We start from the raw sequence: 15146 nt of genomic DNA, 5'->3' as shown, positions 1-15146 counted from the left end.
ATTTGAAGCTTGGTAAAATTCAGTGAGCAAATTATTCAAGTTCAGGGCCTTTAATTTTATGAGGTGTGCATTTTTTTTCCACTATAATTGGTGTATATAGGCAATTAATTTTTATTGAGTCTATGTATATTATGTATATTTTCCAGAAAATTTCCCACTTCCTTGAGAGTTTTGAATTTATTAATATAAACTTATATATAGTAGCCTTTTGTATTTTCTTAATTCCATGTATATGGTTGGTATTCTTTTTTATTTTTTAAGAAGGCTCCATGCCCAATGTGGGGCTTGAACTCATGGCCCTGAGATCAAGAGTTGTGTGCTCTACTGAGCCAGCCAACCAGGCACCTTTATAGTTAATATTCCTAATTACATAATTGTTGTTAATTTTTATTTCTTTCTCTCATTATTTGATTTCAATTGGCTTATTTATTTTCTTTTTTTAAAAAAAACTTCCCCTGAGCAGTAATGTCATGGAAATTGTAGAGTAGACAATTACTTAAAGCCATACGAAGAAATTAAAAAACTCTGATATAAGTAAATATAAAAGCCAATATTATTGTGTTTTTTGTTTGTTTTCTTTTTGTTCCCTATTTGATTAAAGATAAAAGATAAAGATTAAAAATAAAAGACAAACCATACAACATCAGTTATGAATTTATGTTACTAGGCACATAATTTATAAAGGTATATTTTGTAACAACAACAACATAAGGGGAGGTGGAGGTGCATAGGAGCAGAGTTTTTATATACTATTGAAGCTAACTTGGTATCACTCCAACATTGGTTGTTATTAATTTAGGATGTTAATTGCAATCTTCATGGTAACACAAGAAAATAACTGAAATTATACACAGAATAGGAAATGAAGCAAGAATGAAAACAGTAGACTAAAAAAAATCAGTCAAGTGAAAAAGAAGGCAGTATTAGAGGAAATAAAGAACAAAAATATATGACATATAGAAACAAATAGCAAAGATGGAAAAATGGTGGGAATATGTCCTTCTTTATCAGTAATCACTTAAATATAAACCACTTAAGAAACAGAGACTGGTAGAAAAGATAAAAACCTTGGTCCTAATACAGTCTGTCTAAACAGACTCACTTTGCATCCAAAGTACAAATAACTTGAATGTGCATGGATGGAAAAAGATTTCATGCAAATAGTAACCAAAGAGTATGGGTGGCTATGCTAATAACAGATAAAATAGACTTTAAAAAGTCAAATTGTTACAAGAGACAAACAAGGTCATTGTATATTGATAAAAAGGTCAAGTCATAAAGAAGAGATAACAACTATAAACATATACACACCATACAGTAAAATCCCAAAATATATGAAGCAGACATTGACAGAATTGGAGGAAGAAATAGTTTTACAATAATTGTTAGAGACTTAAATACCCCCACTTTCATTAGTAGATAGAACATCTGTACAGAAGATCACTAAAGAAATGGAGAACTTGAACAACATATAAACCTACTAGACCTCACAAAACTATATATAGAACCCTCCACCCAACAACAGTAGAATACACATTCTTCTCAAGTGCACATGGAACATTCTGCATGATAGACCATATGTTAAGCCACAAAACAAGCTTTGATGAATTTTAAAAGATTAAAATCATATAAAATATCTTCTGTGACTACAATGAAATGAAGCTAGAAAGTAATAACAGAGGAAAACTGAAAAAAAAGTAAGTTTTAAACAAGCAATAGGTCAAAGAATAAATCACAAGGAAGTTAGAAAATACTTAGAGACAACTGGAAACAAAACCACAACTTACCAAAAGCTATGTGAAGATGTTCAGAGGGAAGTTTATACGTTAAAAATTCCTAATTTGGGGCGCCTGGGTGGCTCAGTCAGTTAAGCATCCTACTCTTGATTTCAGCTCAGGTCATGATCTCAGGGTCATGAGATGGAGCCCTGCATTGGGCTCCAAGCTCAGTGCAGAGTCTGCTTGTCCCTCTCCCTCCCACTCTGCCCTTCTCCCACTCACTCTCTCTCTCTCTCTCTCTCTCTCTCTTTCTCTCTCAAATCAATAAATCTTTTAAAATAATGCCTACATGGGACGCCTGGGTGGCTCAGTCGGTTAAGCGTCTGCCTTCGGCTCAGGTCGTGATCCCAGGGTCCTGGGATCGAGTCCCACATCAGGCTCCCTGCTCCGCGGGAAGCCCGCTTCTCCCTCTGCCTCTGCCTCTCTCTCTATTTCTCATGAATAAATAAATAAAAATCTTTAAAATAAATAAATAAATAAATAAATAAAATAATGCCTACATTAAAAATGAAAGAGATCTCAAATTAATAACCAAATCTTTCACTTTGAGTAACTAGAAGAAGAGTAAATTAAACCCAAAACTAATAGAAGGAAGAATATAATAAAGTTTAGAGTGGAGAGAAATGAAAAAGAGAATAGAAAAACAAAAGAGGGTCTAGGACACCAAAAGTTGCTTCTTTGAAAAGATCAACAAATTTGAGAAATCTTTAGCTAGACTGAGAAGGAAAAGAGAGAGAAGAGTCAAAGTAATAAAATCAAGAATGAAAGTGGAAACATTACTATTAACCTTAAGAGAAATTAAAAGATTATACTTTTACATAAATGGAGAATACTACCAACAGTTGTACAACAGAAATTCAGATAACATAGATGAAATGGATTAATTCCTAGAAACATATAAATTACTAGTATTGACTCAAAAAGAAATAAAAAATCTAAATAGGCCTATAGGTTTATAGTTCAGTTTAGTAAAGAGAATGATTTAGTAAGCAAAACTCCTCAACAAAATAAGTTCAGAACTGTATTTCTTCACTGGTGAATCCTACCAAACATTTAAAGAATTATCACCCATCTTCCTCAAACTCTTCCAAAAAATGTAAGAGGAGAAGACATTTCCTGACTCCTATGAGGTCAGCATTACCCTGATAACAAAATAAGACAAAAACCCCATGAGAAACCAGAACTACAGACCAGTATCCCTTAGGAATACAGATGCAGAAATCGACATTATTACCATCTTATAATGTTGTTTAGTGAAGATGGGGACTACACTTATTGTGGTGAGCACTGAGAAATGTATAGAATAGTTGAATCATTATATTGTATACCTGAAACTAATAAAACACTGTATGTTAATTATACTTCAATTTAAAAAAGAATAAATTAGAGATTAGCAACACAAGCATATTACCTAGCCAAATGACAAAATAGACCAGAAGAAATAGCAAAAGGATTTAACATGGTTCTGGGACTGGGGCATGAGAGGTAAGTCAGAAGCCTGACTTTTTTTGTTATTGTCGTTATAATCTTTTTAACACTTTCTAATTTTTAAAAAAATCTATATTTTAATACTTATTTTGCTAAATTACATTTTGAATATAAATAAGCTTCTTTAAAAAAAGAAAAAATCCTCAACAAAATACTAGCACACTGAATCAAACAGCATATTAAGAGGATTATATGCAACAAACAAGGGAAATCTATCTCAGGAATGTAAAGGTGGTTCAACACAGGAAAATCAATATATGCAATATACCACATTAATAGAACCAAGAAAAAAACCCACAGGATAAGCTCAATTGATGCTGAAAAAGTATTTGATAAAATCCAAAATCCTGTCATGATTTTAAAAAGCACTCATAAAACTAGGAATAGAAGAGAACTTCCTCAACATGATAAAGGCCATTTATGAAAAACCCACAGTTAATATCTTACTCAATGGTGAAAGATTGAAAGCCTGCTTTACCCGTGCTGTTCAACTTTGTGTTGGAAGTTCTAGCCAGAGCAATTCGGTAACACAAAGAAATAAAAGACATCCGAGGGAAGGGAAGAGGTAAAACTACCTATATTTGTGGATAACATGATCCTATATATACAAAATACAAAGAATTCCTTAAAAAAAAAAAAAAACATGGAGCCAATAAGTCATTTCAGCAAAGTTGTAGGATACAAGATGAACACACAAAAATTACTTGTCTTCCTATACATTAGCAATGAACAACCAAAAGGGAAATTTTTTTAAAAACCCAAATCTCCATTTAAAATAGCATCCAAAATAGGGGTGCCTGGGTGGCGCAGTCAAGCATCCAGTTCAGGTTGTGATCTCAGGGTTGTGAGACTGAGTCCCATATCAGGCTCCATATACAGTGTATAGTCAGCTTGAGATTCTCTCTCCCTCTCCTTCTGCCCCTCCCAATCGTGCTCTGTCTCTCTCTCAAATAAATAAGTAAATCTTTTTAAAAATAATAAAAATATAGCATCCAAAATAATAAAATACCTTGAAAAAAATTAAGGAGTTGAAAGATTTGTGCACTGAAAACAATACATTGCTTAAAGTTAAGGAAAACATAAATAAATGGAAAAACATTCCATGTTTATGGATTAGAAAACTTAATATTGAGGTCACAGTACTATCCAAAACACAGTGAATGACATCCCTATAAAATTGGCTTTCATTTGTATTTTGTTGACGTTTTGCACTTATATTCACAAGATATATCGATCTATAATATTCTTTTCTGTGGTTTTTCTTCTGAATTAAATATCAGGGTAATACTAGTCTCAGAATGAGTTGGGAATTGTTCTCTTGTACTTTTTGAAAGTTTGTGAGGAACTGGTATTAATTCATATTTAAATATTTGGTAATTCACCACTGAAACCGTTTTGTTCCTGCACTTTTCTTTGTAGGAAGTTTTATTATTATTATTATTACTATTTCAGTCTCATGCTCATTATAGGTTTATTCACATTTGATGGTTCTTCCTAAGTCAGTTTGGTAGTGTGTCTTTCTCAAATCTGTACATTCAATACAGGTTATCTAATTTTTTTACACATAGTTGTTCATAATATTCTCTTACACTCCTTTGCATTTTTGTAAAGTCAGGAGCATTGACTCTACTATATTCGTGAGTCTAGTAATTTGATTTACCTCTATATTTTTCTTAGCCAGTGTATCTGAAAGTTCATCACTTTTATTGATCCAGATAACAAACATTTAGTTTTGTTGATTTCCTCTACTTTCTAATTAATCTCTATTATATAAATTTCCATTCTAATCTAGATTATTTTCTTTCTTCTGCCTGCTTTAGGTTTTTAAAAAGTTTTTATTTAAATTCCAGTCAGTTAACATACAGTGTAATATTAGTTTCAGGTGTACAATACAGTGATTCAACACTTCTACACATCACCAGTGCTCATCACGACACATGCGCTCCTTAATCCCCATCACCTATTTCATCCATCCCCCCACCCCTTCCTCCCTGGTAACCATCAGTTTGTTCTCTACAGTTAAAGAGTCTGTTTCTTGGTCTGCCTCTTTTTTTCCCCTTTGCTCATTTTTTTTTCATTTCTTAAATTCCACATACAAGTGAAATCATATGGTATTGGTCTTTCTCTGACTTTGCCTAGCATAATACTTTGTAGCTCCATCCATGCCTTTGCAAACAGCAAGATTTCATTTTTTATGGCTGAGAAATATTCCATTATATATCACCTCTTCTTTCTCTTCTTTATCCATTCACCAGTGGATCAACGCTTGGGCTGTTTCCATAATTTGGCTATTGTAAATAATGCTGTAGTAAACATCAGGGTGCATGTATCCCTTTGAATTAGTTTTTTTGTATTCTTTGAGTAAATACCTAGTAATGCAGTTGCTGGATCATAAGGTAGTTCTATTTTTAACTTTTTGAGGAACCTCCATACTGTTTTCCAGAGTGGGTATACCAGTTTGCATTCTCACCAACAGTGAAAGAAGTTTCCCCTTTTTCCACATCCTTGACAATACCTGTTGTTTATCTTGTGTTCTTGATTTTAGCCATTCTGAAAGGTGTGAGGTGATATCTCATTGTAGTTTTGATTTGCATTTCCCTGATGATGAGTGATACTGAATATCTTCTCATGTGTCTGTTGGCCATCTGTATGTCTTCTTTTTTTTAAGATTTTATTTATTTATTTATTTGAGAGAGAGACACAGCAAGAGAGGGAACACAAGCAGGGCAAGTGAGAGAGGGAGAAGCAGGCTTCCCGCTGAGCAGGGAGCCCATTGCGGGGCTGGATCCCAGGACCCTGGGATCATGACCTGAGCCGAAGGCAGATGCTTAAGGACTGAGCCACCCAGGCACCCCCATCTGTATGTCTTCTTTGGAAAAAAGGTCTTTTCATGTCTTCTGCCCATTTTTTAATTGGATTATTCATTTTTTGGGTGTTGAGCTTTATAAGTTCTTTAGAGATTTTAGAGTCTAACCCTTTATCAGCTATGTCATTTGCAAATATCTTCTCCCATTCAGTAGGTTGCCTTTTAGTTTTGTTGATCATTTCCTTCACTGTATAGAAGCTTTTTATTTTGATGTGGTCACAGTAGTTCATTTTTGCTTTTGTTTCTCTTGCCGCCAGAGACATTTCTAGAAAGAAGTTGCTATGGCTGATGTCAAAGAAGTTACTGCTTGTGTTCTCTAGAATTTTGATGATTTCCTGTCTCACATTTAGGTCTTACATCCATTTTTTTTTTAATAAAGAAAGTCTTTTTTTAAGATTTTATTTATTTATTTGACAGAGAGAGCAAGAGAGCACAAGCTGGGGGAACAGTAGAGGGTGAGGGAGAAGCAGGCACCTCGCCAAGCAGGAAGCCCAATGCGGGGCTCGATCCCAGGACCCTGGGATCATGACCTGAGCCAAAGGCAGACGCTTAACCATCTGAGCCACCCAGGCGCCCCCTTACATCCATTTTGAATTTATTTTTGTGTATGGTGTAAGAAAGTGGTCCAGTTTCCTTCTTCTACATGTTGCTGTCCAGTTTTCCCAACACCATTTGTTGGAGACTCTTCCCCATTGGATATTATTTCCTGCTTTGTCAAAGATTAATTGACTATATAGATGTGGGTTCATTTCTGGGTTTTCTATTCTGTTCTATTGATCTATGTGTCCATTTTTGTGCCAGTACTGTGTTTTGATTACTACAGCTTTGTAATATAACTTGAAGTCCAGAACTGTGATACCTCCCGATTTGCTTTTCTTTTTCAAGTTTAGCTACTCGGGGTCTTTTGTGGTTCCACACAAATTTTAGTATTGTTTGTTCTAGTTCTGTGAAAAATGCTGCTGGTATTTTGATGGGGATTGCACTAAATGTGTAGATTGCTTCGGATAGATAGACATTTTAACAATATTTGTTCTTCCAATCCATGAACATGGAATGTCTTTCCATTTGTGTCATCTTTAATTTCTTTCATCAGTGTTTTATAGTTTTTATAGTTTTCAGAGTACAAGTCTTTCCCCTGTTTGGTTAGGTTTATTCCCAGGTATCTTATTATTTCTGGTGCAATTGTAAATGTAATTGAGTCCTTAATTTCTCTTTCTGCTGCTTCATTATTGGTGTATGGAAATGCAACAGATTTCTGTACATTGATTTTGTATCCTGTGACATTACTGAATTTGTGTATCAGTTCTAGCAGTTTTTTGGTGGATTCTTTTGGGTTTTCTATAAAGAGTATCATGTCATCTGCAAATAGTGAAAGTTTTACTTTTTCCTTGCCAATCTGGATGGCTTTTATTTCTTTTTGTTGTCTGATTGTTGAGGCTAGGGCTTCCAGTACTCTGTTAAATAGAATTGGTGATAGTGGACATCCCTGCATTGTTACTGACCATAGAGGAAAAGCTCTCAGTTTTTCCCCATTGAGGATATTAGCTGTGGATTTTTCATATATGGCCTTTATTATGTTCTCTTTAAACCCACTTTGCACCCATTTTCATCAGGGATAATCGCCTTTAGTTCTCCTTTTTAGTGGAGTCTCTATTTGGTATTAGGGTAATGCTGGCCTCATAGAATGAATTTGGAAGTTTTCTTTCCTTTTCTGTTTTTTTTGGAATAGCTCAAGAAAAACAGTATTAACTCTTCTTTAAATGTTTAGTAGAATTTGCCTGCAAAGCCATCTGGCCCTGACTTTTGTTTGTTGGGAGAGTTTTCATTACTGATTCATTTTCTTTGCTGGTTATCAGTCTGTTCAAGTTTTCTATTTCTTCCTGTTTCTGTTTTGGTAGTTTATATGTTTCTAGGAATTTATCCATTTCTTCCAGGTTGTCCAATTTGTTGGCATATAGTTTTTCATAATATTCTCTTATAATTGTTTGTATTTCTGTGGTGTTGGCTCTGATTTCTCCTCTATCATTTGTGATTTTATTTATTTGGGTCCTTTTTCTTTTGGTAAGTCTAGCTAGAGGTTTATCAATTTTATTAATTTTTTCAAAAAAATCAGCTCCTGGTTTCCTGGATCTGTCCTATTGTCATTTAAATTTCTATATCATTTATTTATGCTCTAATCTTTATTATTTCCTTCCTTCTGCTGGCTTTAGGCTTCTTTTGTTTTTCTTTTCTAGCTTCTTTAGTTGTAAGGTTAGGTTGTTCATTTGAGATTTTTCTTTCTTCTTGAGGTAGGCCTGTGTTGCTATATATTTCCCTCTTAGGACCATTTTTGCTGCATCCCAAAGGTTTTGTTCTATTGTGTTTTCATTTTTATTTCTTTCAATGTATTTTTTTCTACCCAAAAGTCATCTTTTCAGCCATTTTAAGATGAGACTGTATTTCATGAAGAAAAGTCTTAAGTAGCTTATGAAGTGCATTCCAGGTAACTTTTTCTCAACAGATTCCTATCAGCTTTATAGTAACTGGAAACTCCTCTCACATTTGTCAAAATCGTTTTCCAAAAGGATTATTTTTCAGTGACATTGTTAGTATTTAAATGTTTTACGTTTTATTGTTCTAGGTTGTGTCAGGAGCTGTTAATACAATGCTATTTTTAAATGTGAGTGTCAATCACACGGTTAAACACACTGGAAACACATAAACCAAGCAAAAAGCAACATGAAACCAGGAAATGAAATTCCTGTACATGCTTACAGTGTCATCAAGAATGATGCTTATGCATTCAGTCAATAATATTTATGAGAAAAATCTCAACATTTCATTGAGCTGTGTTTTGGAATGTGACAGAAAAATAAGTAGAGGCCAACAACCATTATATCAGGAGTCTTACCAAAAGACTTTAGCTATGGCTTCTGTGTCTCCATAACATTTTTTTATTTGACAATAATATTCTTCAACTTCCTTCCATGTTTCGTGTTCATTGATTATTCTTTCATCATGATTGTTTGGTCTTGCTTAATAGATTTCATGTTTTCTTGATTTTCTTTTGTTTCTTACAGTAAATCTCTTTTACATTAAAATATTTGTTTTAATTTTTGACAGGAGCTTTTGAATTTCAATATATTTCCTTGGATCTTTTGATTTTCCTCTAATTATGTATCCTTACAAAGAAGTGTGTAGGCATGCAAAGTATTCATTTATTATCAATAAAATTCATTTAAGGTGGATCTCTTAGAAAGTAGACTGGGTCTCTGCCAAATTTTAAAGCAAGGGAAAATGGGGGAATATATATTCACTAAATATTTCTCCTTCTAACTTGGAGATCTAGTTCATTGACAGAAGTATGGACAGAGTCAAAAACAAGAGTGTGCCCAGCAGGGACTTTCTTGTCTGTACAGAAAAACCTCTATTTTTTGCCAAGGATTTTCATGTCTAGAATCAATGTTCAACTCTTAACCCAGCGCTGCTGTTACTTTCACAGAGATTGTTGTTTAGCAAAGGAGCTTTTGCTAGGAATAATTGTAGGTGCAACAGGTAACACTATTGGACTGCAGGTTGTGTTGGTTTGGCCTCATTGTTAAGGGGAAGTCCAGGTAGTATGCTCTGATCGCCACAGCATGCTTTCATCTGCAGATGTGAGCTACTTGAAATAAATGGTGTATTGTTTCTTTCTAGATATACTGCTCTTCTATTAGAAGTGCTTCGAAAGTCAGCCCCATGTCTTTCTTTAAATAGATCACATTTGTACTATATGGAGTAGAAATTGACATTTACTCTTCCCTAGTCTCTAGCATTAATATAATTTTTCTCCATTCATATATACCTTTAGTCATAGTGTTAACTTTCTATGGCTGCTATAACAAATTATCAATACTGGGTGGCTAACTCAACACAACTTGATTCTCCTACAGTTGTGAGGGCCAGAAATTTGACATGGGTTTCAGGAGACATAATCAAGGTGTTAGCTAGGCTCTGCTCACACTGAAGGCTCTGTGGGCAAATCCAGTCATTGTCTTTTCTAGCTACTAGAGGCTGTCCTTCCTGGGCTCATACCTTCATATTATATTGCATTTCCTCCTCCTGCTTCCATCATCACAAAGACTCCTTCCTCTTCTATCTTAAAATCTTTCTGCCTCACTCTTCTAAGGATAACTGTGGTTTCATTTAGGGCTTATTCAGATAACTCAGAGAATCTCCCCATCTCAAGATCCTTAATTCAATCACATGAGCAAAGTCCTTTTTTGCCATATAGGGTAACATTCACAGGTTCCAGGAATGAGTAGCTGTAAATATTTGGGGGCCATTATTCAGCATATTGCAGTCATTTAGATGGAAATTCAGAAAAGCAAGTATTAAAATTTAGTGCTAAAGTTACCTTCCTGCTTAGAAGTCCCTCATACAAAAAAAAAATCATTCTTGTAAATTATTTTTTATTTAGTATATATTTATTTAGGTTTACTGTGCACCAGGTACCATTCTGAGCTCTTCACAAATATCAACTGATTTGGATCTCATAACAGCTCCATTTTACATATGCAGAAAACAAGGCAAGGGGAGGGTAAGCAACTTGACAAAAGTTATACAATTTATTTTTTATTTTTTTAGTTATACCATTTATAATTAGAGGAGATGGAATTTGAAGCCAGGCATTCTGGCTCTAGATACTGAGTTCTTAATAAATATATTCTTGATGATGAATATTGCTCATTTTAATAGGGTAAATGTGGTTTCCTGATTGAATCAAAGTTGAAAAAAATTAAAAGGTCCCTACATCAGGTAGAACCATGAACACCCATATACTTCCTTCATAAATTAGATTTCCTCATATTTTTATACTTCTTCGGTAATTTCAGTGGGAATCTGGAAGGCAGGGTGACAAATACATATGCTCACATTGTGATCCTGAGTATAAGTCCATTTTTTAATTATAATTTTTTTATTATGCTATGTTAGTCACCATACAGGACATCATTAGTTTTTGATGTAGTGTTCCATGGGTATAAGTCCATTTAAATCTTGTTTTTGCCTCCCTTTGGCCTTGAACTACCAAAGCAACATTTTATAGCAGAATGAAAAATAATGGAATTAGAGATACTTGATTGTGAATACTGCCTCAAAGAATTTAGTGAAGTATGGGGCCTTGGATAAGATGTTTCTTTTCCCTCAGCTTCAATTTCTTTATGTATAAAATAGGACAACTGAATCTAACCTCTCAGGTTTGTTGAGAAATTGAAACAAAATAATATCCATCATCTACCAAGCATGGTGCTTGGTAAGTAGAAGGTGTTACTTAATATTACTTCTAATTCCTAGATCTCTTTTCTTTATATATACATACATGGATATGTATGAAATTTGTCTTCCATCTTTTTATTAATATTTTAACATGATACAATATATCATGCCTTTCTTCTTATTTCCTTCTCTATATCTTCTCAGCCTATGGCTGTCTGCCAAGCCAGGAGTCCATGCTTAGAAACTCCATAGAAGGTGTTCCTGCTGCTCTTCCCCGTACTTAAGTACCAAGCCCTCTTCTTACTTATGATGCTGCCAATTAGCTAGTGAGCAGCTGATTTTATGTCTGCATCTGCTGAGAGACTGCATGATGCAATGTTGAGGAGGGAGAGGAGGATTAGACAAGAACTCATAGGAAGACACCAAACTGTATAGACTCTTAATACAAGATTCCCAATGACAGTGTTATTTATAATACATTTTTCTACAATTCTTTGATGTTGTAAATGCAGAGGAGGACTCATGCCCTTCCAAGCAAATGCATACAAGATTATTTTTTATTTTCCCTCCTTATAGCTGAGTAATGCTTTTGAGAGGATGTATCTAATAAGTGTGGGCTACTAACATCTTTCTCAGAAAGCTCAAATAAATTACAGCTCCTATCTCAGAGTATACATTCAGTGAGAATGGTCTATTCCTCTTCCAATGTGTTATCTTATCCACATGCCCATGCACAAAAAGTTTTTTAAAAAGTCATTTTGTTTTTATGATTAAAGACATTGAGAAGGAGTCACATTTTCTTTCTTTTTTGTTCTTGTTTTTAGTATTGTCTCCAAATTTTCCAATCTTCAGGATTTATCCTTTATTACCCAGGAAAGTTTAAGCACCATTTTGTTTGAGTTTAGCAAGTCCAATATATTTTAAATCTTCTCCTCACCCAATATTTTTGAGACTGACGGAGTATGAATGACTCATCTTTCCTCTACAGCAGATCAGTCAGCTGCCTTGCTATGAACTTTTGCTCCACACCCTGCATTTCACCTCCTGTCCCCTCTTAACTGGTTTTCCCAAAGCCTTTCTCATAGGCATGACCATGTGCCTTTTCCTGCATTTCTCCAAAGGACAACTCTCATCAGGGTGTTAAAATTGGTAAAACTTCACTGAGTTGAAATCCAATGCAGATAAACACTTAAAACCAGCTATTAGATATCACTGCACCTATTGTCAGTGGCTCATGGTCCTCCACAAGGGACCCCTCACAGGTCTCCAGTCTGCCATTATGAAACGCGCCAGCTCACCTCCCACCTTTGATATCTCCACTATCTGATCCCAGACCCCTTCAACTCCTCCAAAATGCCCATGATAAGAAAAACAAGTTGCTCTTCCGACCTACCTGCTCTGCTGTAATTTTCTTCTGAAATGTAATTTCATCTAGTGATGGCAGATTGCTATATGTACTATATGTGTAAAAAAATAATAACAAACACTTCATACTCTACTATTTTCTTTTTTCTTAACAACCTATCATGGGAATTGTTCCATGTCAAGATTTTTAATGACTACCCCCTTTTCCATTGTATTGATGTTAATAATTTATCTAATAAATACCTGATAGATCATTTCAAATGCAGTTAATACAAAAATCCTGGTGTACATATATCTTTGCTCCTCTTTTCATTTATTTCCTGAAGTCATATTATTTCTGAGAAATATACATATATTAAATTTCAATAGATATTACTAAATTGCCCTCCATAAATGTTATGAAAATGCATGTTTACTCATGCTGTCATAAAACTAAGTATTTTCATCATCGTAAGTTTTTTTCAAACTTTAGATTACCTATGCTGATCAACCATCAGGAGGTATTTGCCAGTGGGGATGATTTGAGGCCTAACTTCTGTGCCTATTTTTGTGAGACCATGGTTCATTTTTTGGTCTCTGACAATGATAAGACTTGAGGCAAGAAAACATGCTTGCTAATAAAGATGTTGATGAAGAGAGGGTTGTCAAGGCAATTGTAGGTTTCAGGATTTTGCAACTAAGTGGACTGTGATAAGGATAGGAAGGATGGTATTAAAAAAGAGTTATTCTTGGGGCACCTGGATGGCTCAGTCGGTTAATCATCTGCCTTAGGCTCAGGTCATGATCCCAGGGACCTGGGAGCAAGCCCCACATCGGGCTCCCTGCTCAGCAGGAAGGCTGCTTCTCCCTCTCCCACTCCCCCTGCTTGTATTCCCTCTCTCGCTGTCTCTCTCTCTGTGTCAAATAAATAAATAAAATCTTTTTTAAAAAAAGAGTTATTCTGGAGGCAGAAATGCTAGATAATGAAGGGCATTATAGGCAAAGGTAACAAATTAAAGTAAAATGCAAAATGGAATGAGAAGGCACGTATATCAGTTAGCTACTGCTACCAAACAAACTGCCCCAAAACTTGGTGTCTTAAAACTATAATGTATTATTCCTCATGATTCTGTAAGTTAACTGGTCAGGTCCTTTGCTGTTTTTTTCCATAGCTAATTCATGTAGAAGCATTCAGCTATAGGATCTGATGGGCTGCAAGTTCCAAGGTGGCCTCACTTACACACCTAGCAGTTGCTGAGGGTTGTTGGCTATGAAGGCTCTGTTACACAACATGGCTTGTTATTGTTCAGTAAGCTAGACCATCTTCTTTACATGACAAACTCAGGAGCATTCCAAGAGTTTGAAAATAGCAGCTGTAAGTCATGGCTCCTGAACTTGTATTACATCATTCCTACCACATTCTTGGGCACAAAGCAAGGCAGAAAGCTATTCCAGATTCAAGGGTGTAGGTAAATAGATTTTACCTCTTGGTAAAAGGAGTAACAAAGCTGTTGAATAGGGATATACATACCAGGATGTGAGAAATTCGTGGCCCTTAATCTACCACATACTAAATCATCTTAAGAAGGGGAATCATGGATTTTGAATTTTTAAAAGCTCATTCTGGCTATTGTGAGGTGAATGGATTTTACTGGGGCATAACATCAGGGAGAAAGATTAGTTCCAAAAGAAAGACCAATTTCTTAAAGATTTTTAATAAATAGTACTAGATATTTCTAAGCGAACACTATCAGGGACATTGTTACAAAAATAGACAAGGTGCTGTAATATAATCTAGGCCGATTATCTTTCTGGATTCAATCTATCATAGCTAAAGAAGAATGAACAATGATAAATCTCTATTGGAAAAGGACTTTAAAAGAAAATGTTCAGAATCATAACCTCAAAAATGTAATCAATGAGTTCACACAATATATATCTACAGTGAAGAAAGTCAAATGTGTTTTAGTCACTATTAAGAAAGTATTCTAATAAAAGCAAAATGTTTAAAATGTAATTTATTGTCCATTGCTTTTCTCCTTAAATTTTATAAAAGTTGGATTACTACTTTGCAAAGGAACTTTGAGTTTGTACTCCTTGAAAGTCAAAAGATATTCCCATGACCTAATTAAATTTTAAAACTTAAGAATTGGATGAATCAATTTACAGTCATAAAGAACTGATAATGAGGATGCTGTTTCTAAAAATGGTTCCATTAGAAAGATAAAAGGGGTTGATGTTGTATGTGATGACGTGAAATGATATGCTATTCTACTGCAAGAAAAGGTAGCAAATGAAGTATCCAGGGAAAAGGGAAAGAATCCATTAATCCTAAATAAAGAATTACAGAGAGTTTAGCTGAATAAAGACATTTGGAAAAGCAACTCAAAAAATGCTGGATCTTTATAATTATCTAGTGTATATATATATTTTTT

Source organism: Mirounga leonina, unplaced genomic scaffold, assembly GCF_011800145.1.
Source record: "Mirounga leonina isolate KUSES-001 unplaced genomic scaffold, KU_Mleo_1.0 Mir_101608, whole genome shotgun sequence".
NCBI classification, from domain to species: domain Eukaryota; kingdom Metazoa; phylum Chordata; class Mammalia; order Carnivora; family Phocidae; genus Mirounga; species Mirounga leonina.
This window is presented reverse-complemented; position numbering follows the sequence as displayed.